The sequence below is a fragment of the Amphiura filiformis genome, chromosome 5 (genome assembly GCF_039555335.1).
Source record: "Amphiura filiformis chromosome 5, Afil_fr2py, whole genome shotgun sequence".
Lineage (NCBI taxonomy): Eukaryota > Metazoa > Echinodermata > Ophiuroidea > Amphilepidida > Amphiuridae > Amphiura > Amphiura filiformis.
The window spans coordinates 7,797,837-7,821,267 of NC_092632.1; positions in this window are offsets into that span (position 1 = coordinate 7,797,837).

Sequence of the window (23,431 nt, forward strand, 5' to 3'; positions counted from 1 at the left end):
CATCTATATTTTATTGTTTTAATGTATTTTCCTGTCATTTCCTGCAAACCTAATAAAGATATTTTGATAATTGAAAATAGTCTGTATCATAAATCGTAGAGGTTGAAAGCGTAACCAAGCGTGCAAAATTATTATTTGCCATGGAACTTCGGTCATATTTTATTTGAAATAAACTGGATGTTAGGATCTGCATGCATGGTATGCATGGTATTGATGGTATACAGACACTGACCTTTCCCTAAAACCAGTAAGCAGCAACTTGTGTATCACACCCGTCATGGGTTCGAACCCTTTTGTTGTATTTTATTGTTAAACCTAAATAGCGTGATTGCTTTTGAATGAGCGGCAACACACATATTTTGTTTGAGGATAGCTGGATCTATCTCCTTCTTTTACATCTTCTCTGATTAGAAGTAAGAACAGGACACAGCAATATACTGCATAACATTACTTTGTACTGTAAATGAACGGTTAGTAATTTTACAGGTTTTCAAAATAGGATGATTTGTCAAAACTTGGAATTCACCATTTTTACGCAATCCTCTCTAACTTCTACTAGAAACGTCCAATTTTTAAAATCTAAAAAATCTGAGAAAGCTAAATATATGTAGAACTTAAAATGCAAAACAATATGACCAATAGAAATGCCGTTCATACCTAAAAAATTCCATCTTTCTCGGTATAAATCATTCTGGGACACCCTGTATGTGTGTGCATGGTGGATATGTATGGATGAAGCAGGGGTGAAGTGGCTCGACAGCGGGCCCAACCGAACGCCCCAAACCAAGCACACAGTCGAATGTGACGAGTGATGTGGTCTGTGAGGATAATAGCAGAAGATGACCAAGGATGTATCCATGTGGAACACCCACACCGGGCAAGTTTCGCCCGGACGTTTTCCCCATTTAAGATGATTTCAATGGAGTGTAGTCCAAGTCCTGCATTTCTAGTTATATGATCTAGTCCAACTGCTTTCCCAATAGGGCAGATATCGAGGGTTGAGAACCAGGAAGCCTTTTGGCCAGTTTGATCTTTGTTTATGATTGATCCTTAATGTTACTATACTTTGTATAACTATAAATCAGGAAAATTATACATTCATATTTATGAGACCTCTGTAATCCATTTCCTGCTTTCTTGTGTTTTATATGTACAGTAATTTTTACTGTTTTTTGATGTCTTGCTTTGTATTAAGGAGATATGCCCTACATCGTTTCTTAGGCTCCTGCTTTTAAATGATTAATTATCCGCCATCATTGGTTTTGTTCGTTTGATTGTTTATTTGGTGTGTTTTATTGTTACTGGATATAACATCTTAGAGTGCATGGTGTCACCAGTAGGGTAACACAAGTGTTATTGGAGACAATCCCCTCTGCACATTTTCTCCCTCTTTCCCACCCCTAGACCTTGTTGCAAAAGTCGGGTTAATTTTCATCATTTACTTATTATAATTAACGGATATTTAAATCCTTCTCTGGCCATGTAGACTACCAGGACCTACCCCTCCGCACCGGATCCGACACTCCCACCAGTGACACAATTCCAAAATTGATGGTCAGGCAATCCCGTATTAATTATACCGTGCACCGATGACAGGTAGCTTGAGTGTAAGGTTTACTCCGCGATTGTATGACGTCACGGGTGTTTTAATACGAGATTGTCCAATCAGGACATGGGAAATCCTGATTCCTGCGAGTTACATGTAAATCAGCGGATTATGATTTTCTTTGAAAATTAGGGTAGAAATACAATTAGTGTAAGCCTATTATAATATGATTACCCGCCGGTGGTTAGAAAAGTTGTTGTTTATATTGTTAATATTAGGCCAAGTATGCAACAAATCCAATGTAGGCATATCGTCCCTGTCCGCTTCCGTTTGAGGTCGCTTCATTTGTGCATGATAGTGCAGCGTATGAATCCGAAATTGAAACTCCTTATTTGGATATAGGCCTACCTAGATAATGCGACTGTACATAAATGTATCTTGTTTTCTGTTTCATATTTTTATTTACTGATGCATGGATCGTGAAAAACAACACTAACATAGTAACAACAACAACCCACAATGCTCGAATCGAGATGCATTGTCAAGAAGGTACTGCATTTTCCGTGTAAAGCTTCATTGGTGATAGGCCTATGCCGTTTAGTGCTATACATGGACCTAAATGTTGTGCCGGTATAGGCCTACGGGTTAATCAAATATTATCCTGTATTAACCCGGGGTTTGTCAAATAAAACATAGCACAATCCTAAATTCTTTACTTGGAACTAACCGGCAATAAGTCATATTTTAATATATATATATTTTTGGAAATAAGGCTAAAATCATGCGGTTTTAGGGTGTTTTGTTTTGTATGCTGTGACAATCAAGCATAACTCTTAATTTTACCAATCACATTTTCTACTTTATTTTATATGCAATTATTAATAATTAACAATAGTAACATTAAGGGTAATATCGAGGCATGCCTATGCTCAAGATCGTTGCTGAAATGGTAAGAAAACAAACGAGGTTTCCTCTTGTTTTACCCCCCTTTCAACAAAACAAATAGCTCAAAGATAAAAATTTGACTTTCATTGCCAGTTATTTCCAACTAAAAGAATTAAAAATCCCAACTATAGTGTTCTATTTTTCTGTAATCGGGAGTAAAATCTTAATTAAGCTATAGAATATCAGATTTTCAAATTGGATGTTAAATCGGATGGTATCTAGTATGACACTTCATGGTTAATAGCTGGTTGTTGGTTATCAGACCAACTTTGGTAGTATTGGAATTTGGCACAACGTATTGACATATATTCGGATTTCCTGTATTGTTCGAAACGTCAGTCATGTTGATGTCAAATGTGTAGTAAGTGAAAGGTTAACTGCACGCTGAATGCCTTATTTTCTCCACGTCCTTGCACTTCACGACTTACAGACTTGATAGCTCGCTACGCGGAATAATGTAGATTGTCCGATTTATGCAAACCAAGCCCGTACGCAGGGGGAGGGGTGCTGTGACGCACCCCCCCCCCCAAATTTGGAAAAGTATACAAAAAGTCCCAAAATTTCAGAATTTGCGAGCGTAACGAGCAAAAAAATTCAGATTTTTTACGCTTTTTTGGACAAAAAAGGTCCAAATTTTGGGAAGAAAGTCCACTTTTCACAAAATCGCCCCCTGGAAAAAAGTCCACTTTTTCAAAATTAGCATCCCCCAAATGAAATCCTGCGTACGGGCCTGATCCAAATTCTTTGTATTGAATGTTTTATACTATAGGCCCCTAACACGATCACTCTGGTCCTGATTGGTATTTGACATGTTATTTTTATAATCCATTATTGGGAGGGAAGAAGCACCATATGCCAGTATTAAATTAGGGGGGCTGATAAAAAAGATATGTATTATATTTGAGTAATTAAAGACGAAGAACAAATAAAAAATGGCAATATAAATTATAATACAAGTCTGTTGAATCGTCTAGTGCCTAGTCTATTACGTCATTTATGTGCTTTTTTTTTCAAACTGAAATGTTCTCCATGTGACAATCAAAACATATCTGAGCGCGTTGCGCCGTGTAACTCCATTCAGTGTATTGGTACTACTACAAACTGACATGCACGATTTATTTCTACAGTCCATGATACAACACGATTAGGCAAACAGTAACGTGTGCCCTTTCAAGCGCGAGGGCAATGTTATCTTTCCAGTCACTGGATGTCCTTTTGGAATTGATACCCTGTGGTTTTGTCGTTGTCGATTTGATATTTCTGTCTAAGTGGCCTTTATGCCTGTGTCTACCTGTCCATCTTTATGTACCATGTACATGTATTATATTGTATTTTGTAGGCCTATATAAAATTGTATATTTATTAGTTTCCCCTCATTACAGTGCAGCAAAGAGGCGGAATTCCTGAATACGTGATAAATTACAGAATTAAAAACGTCGAAACACACCATGGATTTGCCTGCTCAAAGAAGAATGACTTTATACGGGACAAATCGGAATGAAAAATAATGAGCATGCAGTCGCAAAATGTAGGGGGCCTACTCGTAATACATGGAATTGTGCATAACTAGCAAATTCAACTGACATTTTGGAAATAAGCTTTTTTTCTTGGATACCTATTGAACCGCACCCTAAAAAAAAAGATGCTAAAATCACGAAATGGCCCTTTAATAGTCCGATTTCTAATGTTTAAATTAAGCATCAATTAACATTTAGCAATTAAAAAAAACCTCTACAAACACACCCATTTTTATACAACCACGAGTATAATTAATCCCAAAATGACTAAAATTTCAACTCATAAATTATTATCATTCGACATTACGACAACAGTGATGCCTTCACATTTTCATATGCTGGAGATTTTCAACAAACTTTATGGCCTTAGATGTTTCAAGGTCATAGACTTATTCAACCGGAAAAATGAAGATGATGATCGGAAATGTCGTTTATCCTGATCAAAACCCAACCACTCAGGCCAGTTTAGCATTTATGAAACCTGGACAGCCACCAATTTCGATATCGGGAGATTTTATCAGCAGCCTACACGAGTTCATTCATGGTCCGATGGTTGAATGAACGTTGTATAATGATTACGAAACAGATCATCACCATGACACCGATACACACATCATCATAACCATGATAACTCTGCGCAGTTTCTTTTACGCATTATATTATATTCTTTTTTCCACTTTCTTTCTTTCTTTCCCGCTTTCTTTCTTTCGCACTTTCTTTATTTTCTTTTTTCGCACTTTTGCACTTTCTTTCACAATTTCTTTAACACTGTGGATTTCTTTCTTTCTTTCGCACTTTCTTTTCTCCCCATCTAACCTTTGTACTTCTTTCTTTCACGCTTTCTTTGGAATACTTTTGCATTTTTGCAATGGCCACATTTTTCATGCCTAATTACAATAATCTGTATGAATTCCTATACAGGTTTTGGGTCAAATTGTCCAAAATAGAGAAAGCTCTCAGATACAAGTCGAAAGGGTATGAAAAATAGAAGGTCTGAAATAGAGAGGAAAGAAAGTCTGCAAATAGAGATATTCTTTTCTCCCTATATTTCAGACCTTCTATTTTTCATACCCTTTCGACTTGTTTGATTTCAAGCAAAACCTTTTCCCCTTTCCCTCCCTTTCAATCAATTTTAGGGGGGGGGGGGGGCGTACGGGTAGGCCTACTGGAGGGCCGGCAAAATGTTGCAGTTATTTTGGGTCTTGTCGAGATTGCTGTATAGGCATATATTGAGAACAAAATGGAAAACTTGTTGGAATTTTTATAAACTTTTGCACGTTTTCTTACCATTTCAGTCACAAAATTCAAAGATTGGCCAGCATGCAGAGCATTACAAAATACTGCCAGTAAAATCCCGTAAAATTAGATTTAACAGGAGTTTTCTGTCATTACTTTACAGTTTACTGTAAACTTTACAGTACTTTGTTGTAACACTTTGACTAGTTTTCATAATTTTATAGTGAAATCATGTAATTTTTTTCAGTGTCAGCTGGTATAGGCCTAATAGCACTATCATGGTGCAACTGGTATGATTTTTATCAAAATGTGAAACGCATTATTATCACCTGTGTGACGCAATTCACAAGCTATCAGTAAAATGATATAACAATTATATAATTAATTAATATAAGTTGAACCTAATTAAAGTCTTACTGGATAGAGAGACGTCACAATTGCGAATTTACTCGGGTTCATGTCATTACGTCGTTCAGACTTTGACCTGTGCGAAACGACGCTATGGTCGCGGTCGTATGATTTTTTTCACTTCCCTATTATATGAATTCCTATACGTATTATGTGTTCCACGACCCTGGAGAGAAAATAATAACTAGGCCTATACAATCCTTTATCTCTGAATCGGTCAGATATGAGTTAAATGAAATCAGAAAAATGAGGAATAGTTTACGCACTGCACTGCAGTATGATATAGTTACGAGTGGAAAATGTGGAACAATCGTTCTGGGGCGCGTGATGACGTCAAAATATCGATACAATAATTTTATCTTATCATTAAAACTTCTCTTCAGATTTAGTTTTATCATGATGACGTCATAAGATAGATGTTGTAATAATTGATTAAAAAATGGTAACGACCTACATTATACATGCGAAATCAAAAATGTGTACAACTCTACGGAGAATGCAAACCTTACTGATGTGTTGAAGCCATCGAGTCCCAAAGCCAATATCTCTCAGAAATGTTGTCCAAGGACATATCTTCAACATACCTGAAGTTGATGGTGGGGCAAAATGTCTGACATTGGTTTTCAGGGGGGTCAAAATGTACAAAACAGTACAATTGGGGTTTTGCATGGGTAATATCTCAGCTAAAAGTATTCTAATAGGCTCAATATTGGATAAGAGTAATGTCCTACCAAAGGGCTCTGACTGGCAAAAAAATGGACAATAAAATTATTTTTACTTTTGGAGTTTTGGCCCCCCAAAGTTGGTCCTGGATGGACGAAGTTGCATTTTGAGGGCCCTATATCTTTTAAAGTGAAGGAGTTACAAGTTTTCTGATGCCAGATTTGAATTCTACACAAATAAGTACCCCAGAATACATACTTTTCAAAGTTGTAAATGGTTCCCTTTATACATTTATGGACCTCCAACGTTGTCTTTCGCGTTGCGAAACATTTTTACGCTGACCCCCTAAATTTCAAATTGATGCCACGGGAAAACGAAATGGAGTATGAAGCTCAAATTTTCGGAATTTTACTTTTTCATCAATATCTACCACCACACAGAAAAAGAAAAAAATTGAAGAGGTGCTGCGGTGCACATCCCTGGAGTTGACATGGAATATAGCACTTTCTTATGCTCAAAATTTGTGACCATTCATGTCATGCTTTGGGTCGGATGATCCAAAGAAACATTTTTGATTATTTGAGGGAATACCGTATCCGCAAGTCGAAAATTCAAAAAATTGTATTTTGACATTGTATACAATATCACTAAACCCTAAAACATTGAAAGCACAGAGTGCGGAGGGTAGGCCTATATAATATAGCCTATGCCAATATCAGCTAATATCAATGTGGAAACGACCCCTATAACTTAATGTTACTCACATTCTGCCTTTTAAAGTTTTAGCAGCAAAATAAGTGTTTTGCACTAATTAGTGTTTTATATTGTATGGGCTAGGCCCCTACTATATATAGGAGCAACAGGCATGAGAATGTTCCTTTTTGAAAAAGGAATTCCTCCACCAAATTTTAGTGTTTTTATTGAAGTGTAAATGGGTTATCCTACTCTAGACCTAATGTTGGTTTACTAAATTTTTCAGCCCTAAAAACATGTTAAATTTCACAGGGTTAATTGAGAAATTATTGTACCTCTCTACTAAATAATAGTATTACCTAAATCTCCAGTGCGTAGAAAAAGTGGGAATGGTGTTGTCCAGTTTTAAATTATATTAATATGTCTATAAACTTTCTAGAGCATTTTCTGTGTCTATTTCTATTTCACTGCGAGGAATTCCTTTGTAAATGAGAATTCAGAGAACAATACTATTTAGAATGCAATCATCCAGTGAACAAAATATTATGTTGCTGTATTGAGTTCAGTGTCAGCGCCAATAAAAATTCCCTTAATTATCAGATAGCTATATTCATACTTAGGGACGCACCGTTAGACTTCAAAGGGGGGTAGGAAGTTGGGGTCGGGGAAATTTTTTTTTTCGCCGCCGAAGGCGGTGAAGTTTTAAAAAAATGTCATGCATAGGTGGGAGAAGTTTTTTTTTTTTTTAGTGTTGTGGTGGGGAAAGTGTTTTTTTGCTCATAGTGGGGAAGTTTTTTTTTTTGAAAACTTCCTACCCCCCTTGAAGTCTAATGGTGCGTCCCTTAACCAGGGATCACCATTCAGTGTATATATCCCCCAACTCTTGCCCACCCACCATCTGGTTAATTAAGTTGTTTTGTCCCATCCGTTAGAACAATCCCCAAAACCCACTATTGTGCCAAAAAATTAAAAATATTCCAAATTTTTGCCCCGGTCCCTCCATATCCTTGTGCCCCCATTGTTCTAAGGGAAACCTCAAACTAAAGTTTGTATTTCAGTCAAGGGCACAATTTAAGGGATCATCCGTCCCTCCCCTTTTTCAGGTTAAAACAGGTAAAAATGCCCGAGAAGATCCAAAGTTATAGAATGAAATTAAAGGCCCATTCAGTGATTTGCTCATCCGGACGATCGTAAAAATCATCAAAATTCAGATTTTGGTACCTTTGTCATTGTCATAGATGTGCTAACATAGTCTGCGAGTGGTTCAGCCGAAAGCCGTGTATCGTGTATCTTCTTACTATAATTCACCAGAATCTGTCCATCTGTCCATCTGTTTGTCTGTCTGTCCGCCTCTTTTCTCGGAGACTGGGGGTCGCACGTTCCTCAAACTTGGTGGGTGGGTGCAGCTTGGTATGAGGAAGAACCAGTTTATATTTTTTAAGGTCAAAGGTCAACGACCGGGTCAAGTCCAATTGAAGTCTAATTTCAAATTGCCCCTATGGAGCTCAAACTTGGTGGGTGGGTGGATCTTGGACTAACAAACAAAAGTTTCCACGGTGACCTTTTTGTCACACCTACAGTTAAGAGGTCATAGGTCAAAAAAGGTAGAAATTTCAAATTGCCTCTTTGGAGCTCAAACTTGGTGGGTGGGTGGACCTTGGACTAACAAACAAAAGTTTCCATGGTGACCTTTTTGTCACACCTACGGTTAAGAGGTCCATAGGTCAAAAAGGTAGAAATTTCAAATTGCCCCTATGGAGCTCAAACTTGGTGGGTGGGTGGATCTTGGACTAACAAAGAAAAGTTTCCACTGTGACCTTTTTGTCAGACCTACGGTTAAAAGGTCATAGGTCAAAAAATGTAACAATTTCAAATTGTTCATATAATGGAGCTCAAACTTTGTGGGTGAGTGTAACTTTGGCCAAGGAAGCTCAGGTTTGCGTTTGTTAGGTCATCCGTGGTCAAAGGTCATTTCAAATTAAGGACGAAAGTCGGGTCAAATTGCAAAAAGCTGCAATTGAGCTCAGCTGTGAGGAAAGTGATCCCAGCCAAAGGACACACCCTAAATTTAAGATCTGCAAAAGCCAATAACCATGATAGCCGAAAACCGCGAAATACGGGTAACCGCCTAGTTTAAGATAATATAAGACATTTTAATCGAATCTGTAATTTAGATAATGACACTACAGTAGGCCTATCTAAATTAGCTACATGTATTTGAATGGGGTTTCAACTTCGTCAGTACTGCTGTTTTCTTCGTTTTTGCCAAATTTGTCATTTCAAAAATACCAAATGACAATTTGAATGACTTATCCTTCACTTTTATTAAAGCAATTTATAAACAATTTTAATTTTTTTGCACTTGCGCTGGGATCACTGAATGGGTCTTTAACAAAGGAACCACTTTTTCATGTTCATGATCAAAGAGCAGGAATGAATTTAAAGCAATATTTCATTTTCTTTGGGGGGCCACCCCTTATTTTTTTCGTACATATGCCTATGTGGTAAAATCATTGTTTTTTTCAGAAAATCTTTTTTTTTCAGTAAATTTTGCTTTATTCCGATGTAGTAAAAACAAAACCGTGTATGGGCCTGGTGTGACTATGAAGTTTACACTTAGTTTATCAAAAATTAATGGGATTACGTTTAAATCAAGGAATGTGGCACTGATGCTCCGTGACTGCTGGCAGGGCTGAAAACATCGAAATGGATAAAACGTGAGTGGACAAACGCTGTGGAAAATCGATGTGCGAAAATCACAGGGCAAGAACAACACCGCCCTCTCTAAACCGAATAAGCTAGGGATGGGCGAGAATATTAAAGATCCTGCCTAAAACCGACCCTTGGGGAACACCATTATATACAGTAACATCTTTCATTATTTTATTTATATGCAATAATTGACACATGTGTATTGTTTTCTATTGTTTTTTTTAATACTATTGAGGAGGGGCTGTGCAATTATAACTATGAGCCACCGACAAGCTAGGGGCTGTATAGTTCATGACCGGTTTAGGCTTGTGTTCCTAATAATAATGGCATGTGCTATTACGCCGGGCGCGCAGGAGGATTTGTTTGACGTACCGAGTAGAGGGTCAAGCAATTTCTTTCAAACAATGCTTGCCCATCCTCTCTCGGTGTGCAAACATGTAGGCTACCCTCTGCCCAGGGCTCATAATTATTGCACACCCCTCACTATAGACTATAAAATCCATCTACAGTAAATCAGCTACAGAATCATATATCTCTTAGGAAAGGAGCCACAATCAACGAAGAACAGCCAATTTGATTGTGAAACTTCTGACAATAGTTCTTGTATCATGTGCATCGGGGTTAAAGCCTATAGCGCCTGGTGAGCTGACGGCGCTTCTTTTGGGTCTGTCAAACTGTCATCAACTCGATATTTTACAGACGGCACATTCCATGTAGGTACGAAAAAGGATGCTTATGGTCTTTTTGGATCTCATTTAATGGTTAATGATATAAAACAACTGAAACAAAAGTTCTCCAGTAAGTTGGCTCAACGTGTCACTCAGGCGCGTGATGGTACAAGTTCGAGCCCCATGCAGTGTGTCCGGTTATTCTGTTCTTCCCGTGGAAAAATAATAAGAGTTAAATGTTGCATTAATATGACAGCCTTGAATAATTCATGAAACGAATCTATAGAATACGATATTTTGTATCTCAATGAACCCAAACAGTCAAGTTCGCGAGTCGGCTCAATCGCTCTACTAATGCGTGTGTAGTTCGAGTCACCGCATCAGTGTCCGGATATTCTGATGATGAATTCTCATGATAGTGTTCACGGCTGTGGCGACAAATATAGCTGCTATTCTAGATGAGGCAAAATGAAGAGTGGTATTGCGCCTGTAACGGGCTGTGTCTCTGAATGATGAAAATTGTTTTCAATTGAGTGCTTTGGGCCAGCGACTTTCTGTAAGGCCTGGTCCAGACTTGGTACTTGATGCCGAATGCTGTAAAGAAGTGACGATTCGTTATGGATCGGTTTCAAGTCAGCCTTTTTATCTTCTGACGAAGGTGTTGACGAAAGAAGAATTCAGCAATTATCGAACAGGCTATCTGCCCCGGCTATCTGCACCAAATAATTATTAGATGTCGAATACCTTTTTCGTCAACAAATACTCGTTGGAAGGTATGAGATGACCATGGAGGCACGTATAACACATTCAATCAAGGAACGTTATCTTATATCAGCAAACACTAACGCCTTCTCGAAGATCACCTTAACAATCACACGAACGAGGCATACAAGTCTCTGATACTGGAAAGTGCCTCGGACGTTTGGGCTCCGAGACTCCTTCACCCGTATTATCATCCGTCATGTCGAGAGTATGAACTATTTGCGAACTGTCGCACGGGACCGTGTTATGTGATTCGGGCAATTCTCGCTTTCTCCGAAGCTCACTATCGTTTGGGTGCAGATTTAGTAAGTTGCAACTGAAAAAAAATGTATGAAAGTTTATCATCAATAATTAATGCTCATGCAACATAGAACATGGAAGAATGTGCGAGAAACAGTCATGTTTCGAATGGCAAATGTCGTTATAGGAATTGAAAGGGCTAGGGGGATAGCACATTTCTGCGGGGATTGATCGCGGACAAAATAAACTAGATGTTACAGTAAATGTGTTTGACCAAACACGAATATCTATGCCCGTGACCCCACCTAACCCCCTTCCCCTGCTCACAAACGAAAACCTTGTGACGACCACGTCGAAGCCCTTATTATAAGCTTTCCTACCCCCATCGACATCATTCCCTTTTATGGGAATTTTATCAGTACTGGTTGTGACCTGATTCAACGCATAGGAATACGTACTTAAATTTCAATATCCTGAACAGAGTATTCCTGTATTTAAAGTTGTACACATATTCCTCCATTTAGACTATGAACTTTGATCTCTGGGGTTGCGGCTACCATATGATTCTTCAAGGGTCACGGGCCATCATTGTACCAAGTATGAACCCTGACAGCGCTATAGTTCTTGACCTAGAACTGTTTGAAATTTTACACATATTGCTCACTATAGCCCATGACCTTTGACCTCTGGGGTCGATGTTACTGCAGAAAATATCTAAGGGTCATGGGTCATCATTGTACTAAGTATGAACCCTGAGGGCGCTATAGTTCTTGAGCTAAAGCGGTTTTAAAAATTTACACATATTGCTCCCTCTAGCCTGTGACCTTTGACCTCTGGGGTCGTGGCCACCATAAGTTACTTTAGGGTCATGTGCCATCATTATACTAAGTATGAACCCTGAGGGCGCTATAGTTCTTGAGCTAAAGCGGTTTTAAAAATTTACACATATTGCTCCCTCTAGCCTGTGACCTTTGACCTCTGGGGTCGTGGCCACCATAAGTTACTTCTAGGGGTCATGTGCCATCATTATACTAAGTATGAACCCTGAGGGCGCTATAGTTCTTGAGCTAGAGATGTTTCAAATTTTACACATTTTGCCCCCTGTAGCCCATGACCTTTGACCTCTGGGATCGAGGGTACCATAGGAAATTTTTAGGGGTCATGGGCCATCATTGTACCAAGTATGGGCCCCGAAGCTACTTTGGTTCTTGAGCAAGAGGAGTGCAAAGGAAGCGTGAGAAGAAGAAGGAGAAGTCGAAGACTAAACACAACAAATACAATATCTATGCCCCGTTGCACGGGCATAGATAAATAGGCATGCAATTTGGTGCGAATTTTGCTGAAACTACACTGAAATAATGAATTGGGTGGGAAAAAGGAAAATTGCGCGGAGGATGCGTCCAATTTCGCGGAGCATCATGCGTACGGCGTCGGAAAATCGCTTACGAGACTTAAAATTAATGCGGCTTCTGTAATACTACTCAGCTAGCACCCTCCCTCACCTATGAATTCGAATCCGATGAAGTAAAAGAAAGACTTACACGAGGGAGTCTGACAAAGCCCCGGCCGACGTGCGCTCTGATTGGCTGACGGTGATAATTAATTGAATCGAATATGCGCAGAGCGACCATAAATAACGGGTTTCACTTCTCCGAACCAAAAATCAAATTTAAAGGGATACTACGCGATTTGGGGGTAGGAAAATGGAAAGGCGATTACCCAAATATAATATTATGTGTTGGCTTGATTTACCAATACCGTTTCATCTACTTGAATTAGGATTTGAATTTTGCACACTACCAGTATATTTGGCAGGGACTATTCAATTGATTCTAAACATGCTTTAAATAATTTTAAATTGAAAATTAATTCCCCATTAGGATATTTCCCGGGGATATTTATAACTAATGCTAATGGTTTGTATACAAAATGTCCCAAAACTTACTAGTCTTGTTCTCACCTGTCCTTTGATGTGTAGACCGGCTTAGACCCCTGCTTAGGGGTTACTTTGGCGGTAGGACATATTGCAGGCTGCTCCTCCATCTTGGCCGCGTATTCCAAACATAATTCCTGGGGCTCCTCGGACATGTCGAATAGGCTTCTCTCACATTCTTGGCCGATCCACGCGTATTTTAAGGAGACTGTTGAAAAAATCTTTATGTAGCCGTACAAGTTTTCTTAACTTTCATCGACAATGTATATATTGCGACAGATCTAGAGAGAGAGAAAGAGGAGAGGAAAGGGAGAGTGCCTACAGGTAGAGAGAGAGAGAGAGGAGAGAAAAGAAAGGGAAAACGTGCGAGAGACGGAGAGGGGAGCCGGAGGAGAGAGTCAATCGAGGCTTCTTTACAGTGCAGATCCCTTGTCTCAAATAAGTTTAACTCTCACGGTTTTTTTTTCAGTTGTCGCAGGCTATAGCGATATGCGTAGGCGTTCAATTTGAAATATAAATTAATCTGCGGTTTTCCAAAAATGTAAATGAATCATCAAAAGTAGCACCATTATACGTAAACTTGAACTTAATCGATAGCTTTTTATAATTTTAGTTCCTTTAAACATAATATTATGCTGTCTCATCACTTTCCCCATTTTATCATTAATGTTCATGTTTTTATGATCGTGTTGCTTGTGGCGTTGTTGTACAGACATGATTCATTTCATTCGGCTGCGAAGCAGGCGACTATACAAAGTTTCTCCATGTACTACGATTTGAAGCCAAAGTGGTAATGGCATCTAGCAGTAAAAAGTTGTCGATGTCCCCCAACAGTTTTTGCACATAAGACAAGTAGGATGCTCTTTGCCTTCAAGGTCTTCTTTTATACAATGGTGTAGAGAGTATCTGCATGGTTCATCTTCCTGCATCCTCAGGATATGTCCCATCCCAGGAATCGTAGTTGTCGTGATTTGACAGCATTATCCTGTAACATGATGTACCAAAAGCGTTTATCTTATTTCCCATGTCAATAGATATCACCCAGGACTCACAGCCATAGAGCAATACTGTAAGTGTACACAAGTGGTGTGAAAAAGCTGGACTTTTGTTGCAACATTGTTGGACTTCTCCACAGCTGTTCTCCATAGATGCTCCCGTTTCCAAAACGCGTACCATGCAAGCGCCTTCTGTCGGGAGAGGTCACTGGTGCTAGAGCCCATCATGAAACCAAGATATTTAAGATCGGTGCCATACTTGAAGGGTTCTCCATATACTTGGAGTGGTGGCTGTGGATTGCAGTTGATGGGCATGTACTCGGTTTTAGGAACACTGCGATGATGAGACCCAAGCGCTCTCTGCTGCAGCCGCTGTTCTGGTCAGGTGTGCCTGTGCCCGCGGGCATTGGTGGAATGGAAGATTCAAGTAAGCCAATATATACCGTCAGCGAAATCCAAGTCGCTCAAAACCTTGGCAGGATATCGCCTGGAGCGACGCGGATGTGTTTCAACACCACTGTCAGTCCCCTCGGTAGCCATCTTCATCAAATAGCCGATGAGCTAGGACAATGAATAGGAATGGAGCTAGAACACCCCCCTGCAATACTCCACTAGTCACTATATAGTCAATGAATGTTATATGGTGCATGGGAGTTGGAAAGCCTCCACGATTCTACGGAGGATATGTGTTTGCTGTGCACAGCTTCTGCCTGGTCGATGGTCTAAATCCAGCCTGGTTACCAACATGGTCTCTAATTCTATTCAGTATAAGATCCTATTATACACCTTGGTTGCAACGGACATCAGTGTGATACCTATATCGTTCATGAGACTGAGGTCTCCTTTCTTTGGAAGGGGAACAGTAACTATTGGTAATCCACTGTTCTGGCGGCGTAAGCTTTGTAAAAATGGATGATGTAGATTTACCATTATATAATTTCACCACCACCCTGGAGTGCCTCAGTGGTAATCACACAGTCCAGTCCAGCAGCTTTGTTTGTTTTCATTGCTTGGCGTTGTCTTTTCCATGGTAGGGAGATCAGCACAAAATTAATAGTACTTAATCGGCACTGGTGGGAGATCATGTTGGTGGTCCATTGTCATTGTTCAGCAAAGTACATGTAGTCTTTCCACTCAGCAAGTAGTTCTTTGTCACTTGAGGGGACTGTGCCATCTCTCTTCTTCACTTTGGGATTTGATCTCTTCTTCTTCCTCGAGATGTCAGGGATCATTTTCCACGTGGTGTGATAATTGCCATTTTCATTCGCTACTTGCAGGTCTTCCATCTACAAGTATAGAGGCAAGTTCGTCAGCCCTTGGCTCGTTGAGCTGGGTGTTGAGCCTTCCCCACACTTCTTTGGCGTGGAGAGTTCTAACAAGTAGGTATCTTCTTGGTTGCATCTCTTTTTGATCTCAACTTGAGGGTCTTATCTATCACCTAGCTTGGCATTCCATATGGGCTATGTACTTAAATTGAAAATATTTATGATAAGTAGTCAAACATGCTCTTGGAGCATGTATAATTAAATTGAAAATATTTATAAGTCACATGCTCTTGTACCATATGGCCATCGGACCCGGCCATCCGGCCAAAATTGCACAAAAACTGAGCGCACTGGCCAAAAGTAATCAGGTCAACAATTCACAACTTCCGTCGGCAAAAATATTTCCGTCGGTATATGTACAAGTGCTCCCGTTCCGAAAATTGGCAACGCCACTGGAGGTCGTTACCCCGTGTCGTTACGAAGGCGTTCAGTTAGCATTAAATTTGAACTATTTCATGTTTTCCCATACTGAGATGCGCAAATTTCAGCTTCACTGCATTTCATCCTTTATATAAATAAAACACCGGAAGCATGGGAAAGTACATACAGACGTGGGAAGCAAAACCAAGTTATAAAAAATGATATACTCATTATAGTCTGCACACTGAAAATTGTCGTTTTATTATTCAGTTGACTTGCGCGTCGCAATGGTATTTACAAATATAGTAATATTATAGTAGGCCTACATTGTTTGGCGTTTTCACCCTGTGCGATGCATCGTGTATGGGCCCCCTATTATTAGGTATGTCACAGTGGCTGCTCAATTATTCTGCCACATGTGCATGCAAGCATAACAGTAAATTGAAAAGCGCGCGCCTTAAAGTTGTTCAATATTGGCACACATCCATGTCGCAAAATTAATTTCCTCATGTGCTATAATTTTATCCCAGTTATTTGAATTTGTAATATCTGGTGTGTGAAACCTTTCTTTGACTACCATCGGGTTTCAAAAAATAAATTTTGCTTCGTTTAAGAGCTACTACCTGTTTTTATGGATTGTTGAAGATCCCTCATAAATAGGCCTATAGACTTTTTTGAAATAAAAAAAACCTAGCACCATTTAGCTGAAATACTAATCTTTCTTAGCATGTAAATTATTTCCGTCGACAACGAATGGCACACTTGAGGAAAACGAGTTGAAATATAATATTATCAAAGTGAATTTAGAGGGAGTAATATCACAAACCACAATAGCTCTAAGCCATTGTGTGTGTCCAAGGCCACACCATTTTTGTATACACGGTAGAGTGGGATGGCGGTTCCTTTTGCCGTTTGCCCTCCCATGTTAATCCAGATAACAAAATGTTAATTTAAAGTCTCATTGCAACTGAATTTTTATATTTACTTTTCGGATTTGGCTTTGAGCAATGGTGACACATACCATGTTTACAGAAAAAAAAATTCTATTCCAGACACCGTCAAAATGTCAAACTTTGCATTTTTTGTATTATATTAAAGTAATTAACTGCAGTTTCTTTATTCAACATCATAAAAGGTTCATACTTGACAAATCTTGTGTATTTTTTTGTTATCAATTGAAAGAACTTTGTATACATAGGCCTATGTGTGCAAAAAAACCGCACCCTGATACCATGTACGGTTTTCTATTGGCATCAATTTTGCATATTAATTAGGGGCTGTGCAATAATTATCAGCCCCCCCGGGGGGTAAAATTTCCGAACGGCTCGCCAAAAATTGCTTGCCCCCCCCTCTCGGCCCACCAAAATTCGCTGCCCCCCCCCTCTGGGCCCGCCAAAATTCTTTGCCCCCCTTGAACATGGCAAATTTTGGGATCCCAGGGGCCAAACTTTAAATGGTCTAGATGTATGTTGCGAGCGCAGCGAGCAGGAAAATTTGCATATTTAAGTTGTTTCCGTACCGTTTTCCTAAGTTTTTAAAGCATTTTATTAAAAGGTGCCCCGTGAATGCGTGCCAAAAATCGCTTGCCTCCCCCTCTCTGCCAAAAGTTGCTTGCCCCCCCCCTTTCGTCTCGCCAAAAATGTCTTGCCCCCCCCCAATTTTACCCTCCCCCCAGGGCTCATAATTATTGCACAGCCCCTTAGCTGAACTTAGTCATTTTTTCAGCTTTAATTTGTCTGCAGATTGGCCGAAATTGCTAAAATAGTATAGGCCTATTTGGTTAATTTATTATAATTATTTATAGATTTTTAACTTTTGTTAAAAGATATGCATTTATCCTGTGGTATAAATTAACGCTGCTTTTTCAAGCAAGCGTCCGAATAAACCATCGAAAGTCATGTGCCAATTTTGTGATTATAGCCATTTGTGGCAGATTTCCATTCCATTTATGAGCATCCTAAAATTGACACTACATCACAATGCATTGACCGATTTCTATTCCGGTTTTTGATTTTTGATGCTTTAATGAAGCTTAAATTCATGTGAGAGAAACATTAAATAACGTGTTTTTGCTGCGCTTATTTTTGAGGTGATATGCCTACTATTATTTATTGCTATCTACGGTAGGCGTAGGCGTTGACATTTGCTTTTACGTCTGTCATTGTTTTATTATCTTGCTATCTACTGTAGACCAGGTTGAATGATGTTATACTTCACTGATTTAAACAATGCTATCTTCAGTAGATAGCACAATACGCGCATGTTACTATTTTCTGTAGCTGGCACGATGTGAATTATGTGGATATGGTGCCTAAAGTTTTCTGTGGATGGACACAATTTCTATATGATTCAAAATGCTATTGTTAGTAGATGACACATTTAGGCCTATAGATAAAGTGTATTAATTATGCTATCTTTATGCAAAATGCTATGTGCACAAAGTATAATTTGGTGTAAATGCTATCGTCTCGTCAGTAGATGATACAATTTGAATAAGCCTATGGTACAAAATGATATCTTCAATAAATAGCACAATATTTAAAAATGCTGAATAATGCTTTAGTAGATAACATAATTTAAATGAACAATGCAACAATGATGTGCTACTCTTCCCGGGGGGGGGGCTATCTTGTAACTTTGTAAGCTCTTGTATCTTCAGTAAAAAACACAATTTAAATATGGTACATAGGCCTATTGCTATATCCAGTAGATATAGCACAATTGAAATAAATATGATGTAGCTATCTATAGGCCCCCTTTCCAAGAACAAGTTGAAATAATGATTCCTACCTGCCATCACTTCGGATCAGCGATATAGAATAAAACGGATACCGTTACTCTGATACCGCCCACCCCTATTGTTGTCATTGCAATTTTTTTTTGCTGTATGATTATGTGTATTTCGACAGGGAAGTGGAATTTGTTGGGCTATTTTTGCAGCTTAGAAAATAGTAGAAACTACATCAATTAATCTAGCAGTAAGTCTAAATATATTCTTTAAGTATTTGGTATATGACCAGGTTAAGGACCTTTAGATTATTGGTTAGTTGCCTGTACAGTTTCGATGTTGTGAAAATTCATTTCAATTTTCATGATTTGGTTGCAGAATTTTGCACCATTTATCATTGATGATACATGTCATGCTATGCAAGCAGGGCAACCTCACGCATCGGGTCACTTTCTCACGGTCTCACGGCAAGGTAGTATCATCTCACGCCTAGGTAGTAAATCTCACGCAAAAAGTAATACTCGCAAAAAATAATACTCGAATATGCAAGCACAGTCTGGGGGCCATACCAGGATGGAGCAATAAATCAACTTGAAGCCGTGCAGCGTAAGGCTGCCAGATTTTGCATGGGGGACTTCAAGCAAAGAAGTAGTGTGACCAAGATCATTATCTCGATGCCAAGATGATACAGGAGTTAGGATGGGATTTATTGGAAGATAGAAGGAAGCAAGCAAGACTAGCAATGATGTATAAGATAACAAACAACATGGTGGGCATAAACAAGAACGACCATGTGGAGCTAATAAAAGAAACAAGAACCAGGAAGAAGAACAGCAGCAATTATAAACCAATTTATGCAAGACTCAACACATACAAGTACAGCTATTTTCCAAGAGCAATTAGGGAGTGGAACATAACAGGAGAAGAAGCAATCAAGGCAAGCACAATTGATAGCTTCAAGAACCGCTCAACAGTCAACCAAACAGAACAATTAGATAGAGACACCACAGACACGCACCATATATCCGCGACCATGACCCAAAAAGTTGGTGAACTGCATCTAAGCTAATAATCTGTATCTACCGACTCAACCAAGAAGAAGAAGAAAGCTGGAAAATTAGTAAAATCTCACGCATATCGTTGACGTCAAAATAATTTGTTGTCCGTACCCCCCCTCCCCCGGCCCCGCTTTTCAGATTCTCGAGCGCCGTGGCTCAAATAATCATGGTCAAAATGAACATTGTAGTCGGTAAATCCCGGTATGCCTCTGTCTCACACCAAGCAATTCCAAAAAGTTGACAGCCCTGTAAGGCTGTGCAAGTACGTACTGTTAATCTGTTGTGTTAGTGTTATACAGTTCTCAGTCAGCTATGAACTATTTTTTGACTACTCGTTAGTCGTTTATGTGCAGTACCGCATGCGGTACACTCCACACTTCCACTTACAGTTCCGCATGCGGAACCGAAATACACCAAAAATATTGCACATTCCCATGTGGAAATGCACCATCCCCATGTGGAAATCCACCAAAAATATTGCACATCCCCATGCCATGCGGAAATCCACCAAAAATATTGCACATCCCCACGCGGAAATACACTAAAAATGTTGCAGTTCCCCATGCGGGAATGCACCAAAAATGTTGCACTAAAGTTAATTTTTTATTACTTCTGTGGTCCGAGCTGTGCGCCAAGCGTAGACGAGCGTACACACAGAAGAAATAAACAATCACGCTGATTGGATGATCAACGCACAAGGGTTTGACAACAAGCCGGTTGACCCATTGGTCTTCGGCGCGTCGCGTAGTAGGCGACCTTGTCACTTACTAAGCGATCGCAATTCACCAGCGCGTACCTGGACCACGGAAGTAATAAAAAATTAACTTTACCGCATGCGGAAGTGCACATCACGACCTGCATGACCGCATGCGGAAATGCACGCCGTGACGGATGCGGAACTGTAAGCGGAAGTGTGCATAGCGGTCGGTTTTAATACCTGCAGCTATAGTAACTTCAAATTTTGATCGTTTGAGGGCGATCTTTTTCTTTAGATCACACTTGCTATCTAAATTATTTACTTTTGCATCAAGGTTAAACAGTCAATTGCCAAATACTTTGAAGTCACAAGGTTTAATGTACATGTATTTAAAGGAGGGCAGGGCTTCGATAAATGAGGGAAATTATGGGGTAAAAAACAAGGTTAAAACAACTTTTTGGAAACAAGTGAAAACAGCTATTCTTGCTGGGAAGTTTTTGTCTCAAAAATCAATTTAAAAACTATCGGAAAAGCAAGAAACATACCTTCATAAAATCGGCATAACTTCCGTCACATAAAAAGATGATCAGATGAGTGGAAAGTGACAAAAATTTGAGAAATTATGAACTACATTTCATACATACACGCTACCTATGTAACAGCGCACATGATTGGTCGAGGGCCGGGCATAAACAGCGTTTATGCCCGGTGTTCCGGATGTGAGGGAAATGTAAAAAAAAAAAATGATAATTTGTCATAAAAAGAGCAAAAAGAATTTTTTTTTGAGGGGAGTGATACCCTGCAGCCTATTCCCCGGACAAGCCCCGTGCACTTCCGGAAAATTCGAAATTTGGCGAGGTGCTCGCCTTTGGCTCGCATGTTTTTCAGGGAGTGGATCGTTACCTCGCTTACACCTCTGAATAATGTTACTTGTAATTTTTTGTTATAATTTTGATGAATTAAGAATCACAAAATGTTCTGGAATGTTTGAACGGGGTTCATTCATATATTTTCATGACTAAATGTTGTTTATGCCCTCGGGCCGCAAGCGAAATCAGAAATTATGAACGTGTTTTCGAGAAATTAGCCATCTTGAATGAATGCAAAATTGCGTCATGCAGTAAAATAAGTGTCAACATGGTTAAACACGCTTGAAAATGCTTGATACGCGAGTTCACTATCAGAACGAGCGTACATCAAGCGCTCATGCTACACGAAATTTTTTGAGTTTGCATCACCGGTTTTGTATTCAGCTCTTTTACGTCAAATATTGCGATAAAAACATGGATTTTGGAACAAAATAAAGCTTGTTTGACGAAATAAAAGGTATGTTTGTAAAGCTAAGAACATGCTTAACCTTGATGCAAAAGTTTAATTTGATAAATTCATAGTTATAACCTTACATAGCTCGGGTGGTCTAAAAGAAAAGATCGGCAGGATTTGTTCCCAACTCTGATGCAGGTACCCGTTTATTCAGAGGATAAGATCCAGATCCAAGACCAAGTTGTAGGAAGTGCCATATGTGTCTCCAGTGTTTATTGTTTTCATTATAAATGTTGCAAAATATTTTATTAAATTAATAAACAACCTGTGTGACTGACCACTCCATGATATATTCATACATTGCTCACCTGTGTTTTCATATCATATTTTGTGGCGAAAAATGATTACAAATGTGTAATTTGTAATCATCATCATCTGAAAATCAAGTTGTAGCCATTTCTTATGGTTTCACTGCCTAGTAACCTTTTGCAAGATGTTTTCCTTCTGAAAGCATGAGGTTGCAGGGCTTAAATTTATATGACTGGTAATTTAGAAATTGGATATAAATTCCATACATTGATACCGCCATTGTGGTTCTCATGAAAGCGTGATCCAGTCGCTATGGTAACACTCCGGGGACCAATGTGACGTCACGTCTACGACAGCGAATACATACACTGTTACACAGCACTTCTTGGAACTCCTGGCCGGAGTCGGGAGTTTCAATTATTGGAACTGGTACTCAGTAGACCTACGGTATGCCTCAGCTGGCATGTCGACCCTGTTTGAAAATAAGTTTTACATAAAGTTAATTTTTTTTAACTTCTGTGGTCCGAGCTGTGCGTCTAGTAGGCGACCTTGTCACTTCTACGTGATCGCAATTCACCAGCGCATTCACCAGTTCATTAACTTTAGGTTCCTAAAGAGAAACTGAAAACCCCAAGTTGATACGACTTTCCTTTGCGAAGTTATGTTAATTTATCAATCGCTGAAAACAATGTAAAACAAAAGAATTTGAACACTTTCTTTGCCAATATCTCAAAATCAGTATTAGCAACATGCTACTCATTTCCCTTTGAGCGTGTCACATATTACCCTTTTGAAAGGGGCATCATTTGAAGAAGACATGCTCTGTCACCCGAAGACCCCTTATTTTTCCATTTGATCTGTCACCCAAAGACCCTTATTTTTCAATTTGAACAGCAAATTTCATTTATCACTGATTTTGTTACTTATTTTGAAAAAATTGGAGCCATTTAAGTCGACTTTCGAGGTTTCTGTGGCGCTGTTTCGCTCTCACCGAAGGTTCCATTTAAAAAAAGGTCATGTTCTCACCCAATGACCCCATATTTTTTACATTTTGCTCTCACCGAATGCCAAAAATTATGCTCTCACCCATTGACCCCATATTTTTTACATTTTGCTCTCACCGATTGCCCCTTACTGCGAAAGTGCCAGCCCTACACCTATATCCATTTCATATTGAAGTGCCCCCCCCCCCACCCGGGGTCAGCCTCAATCTGATATGTAGTGGTTCTGTTGGGATATTTAAATTGACACCAGACAATGTTGGTCATCTCAGGAGAGAGTTGTATACTTAACGTATTGGTAATTGTTACCTTCCTCCATCTCTATACCATAAGGGAGCTCATGTCATGTTATGCTTTTTGTACTCGTACTGC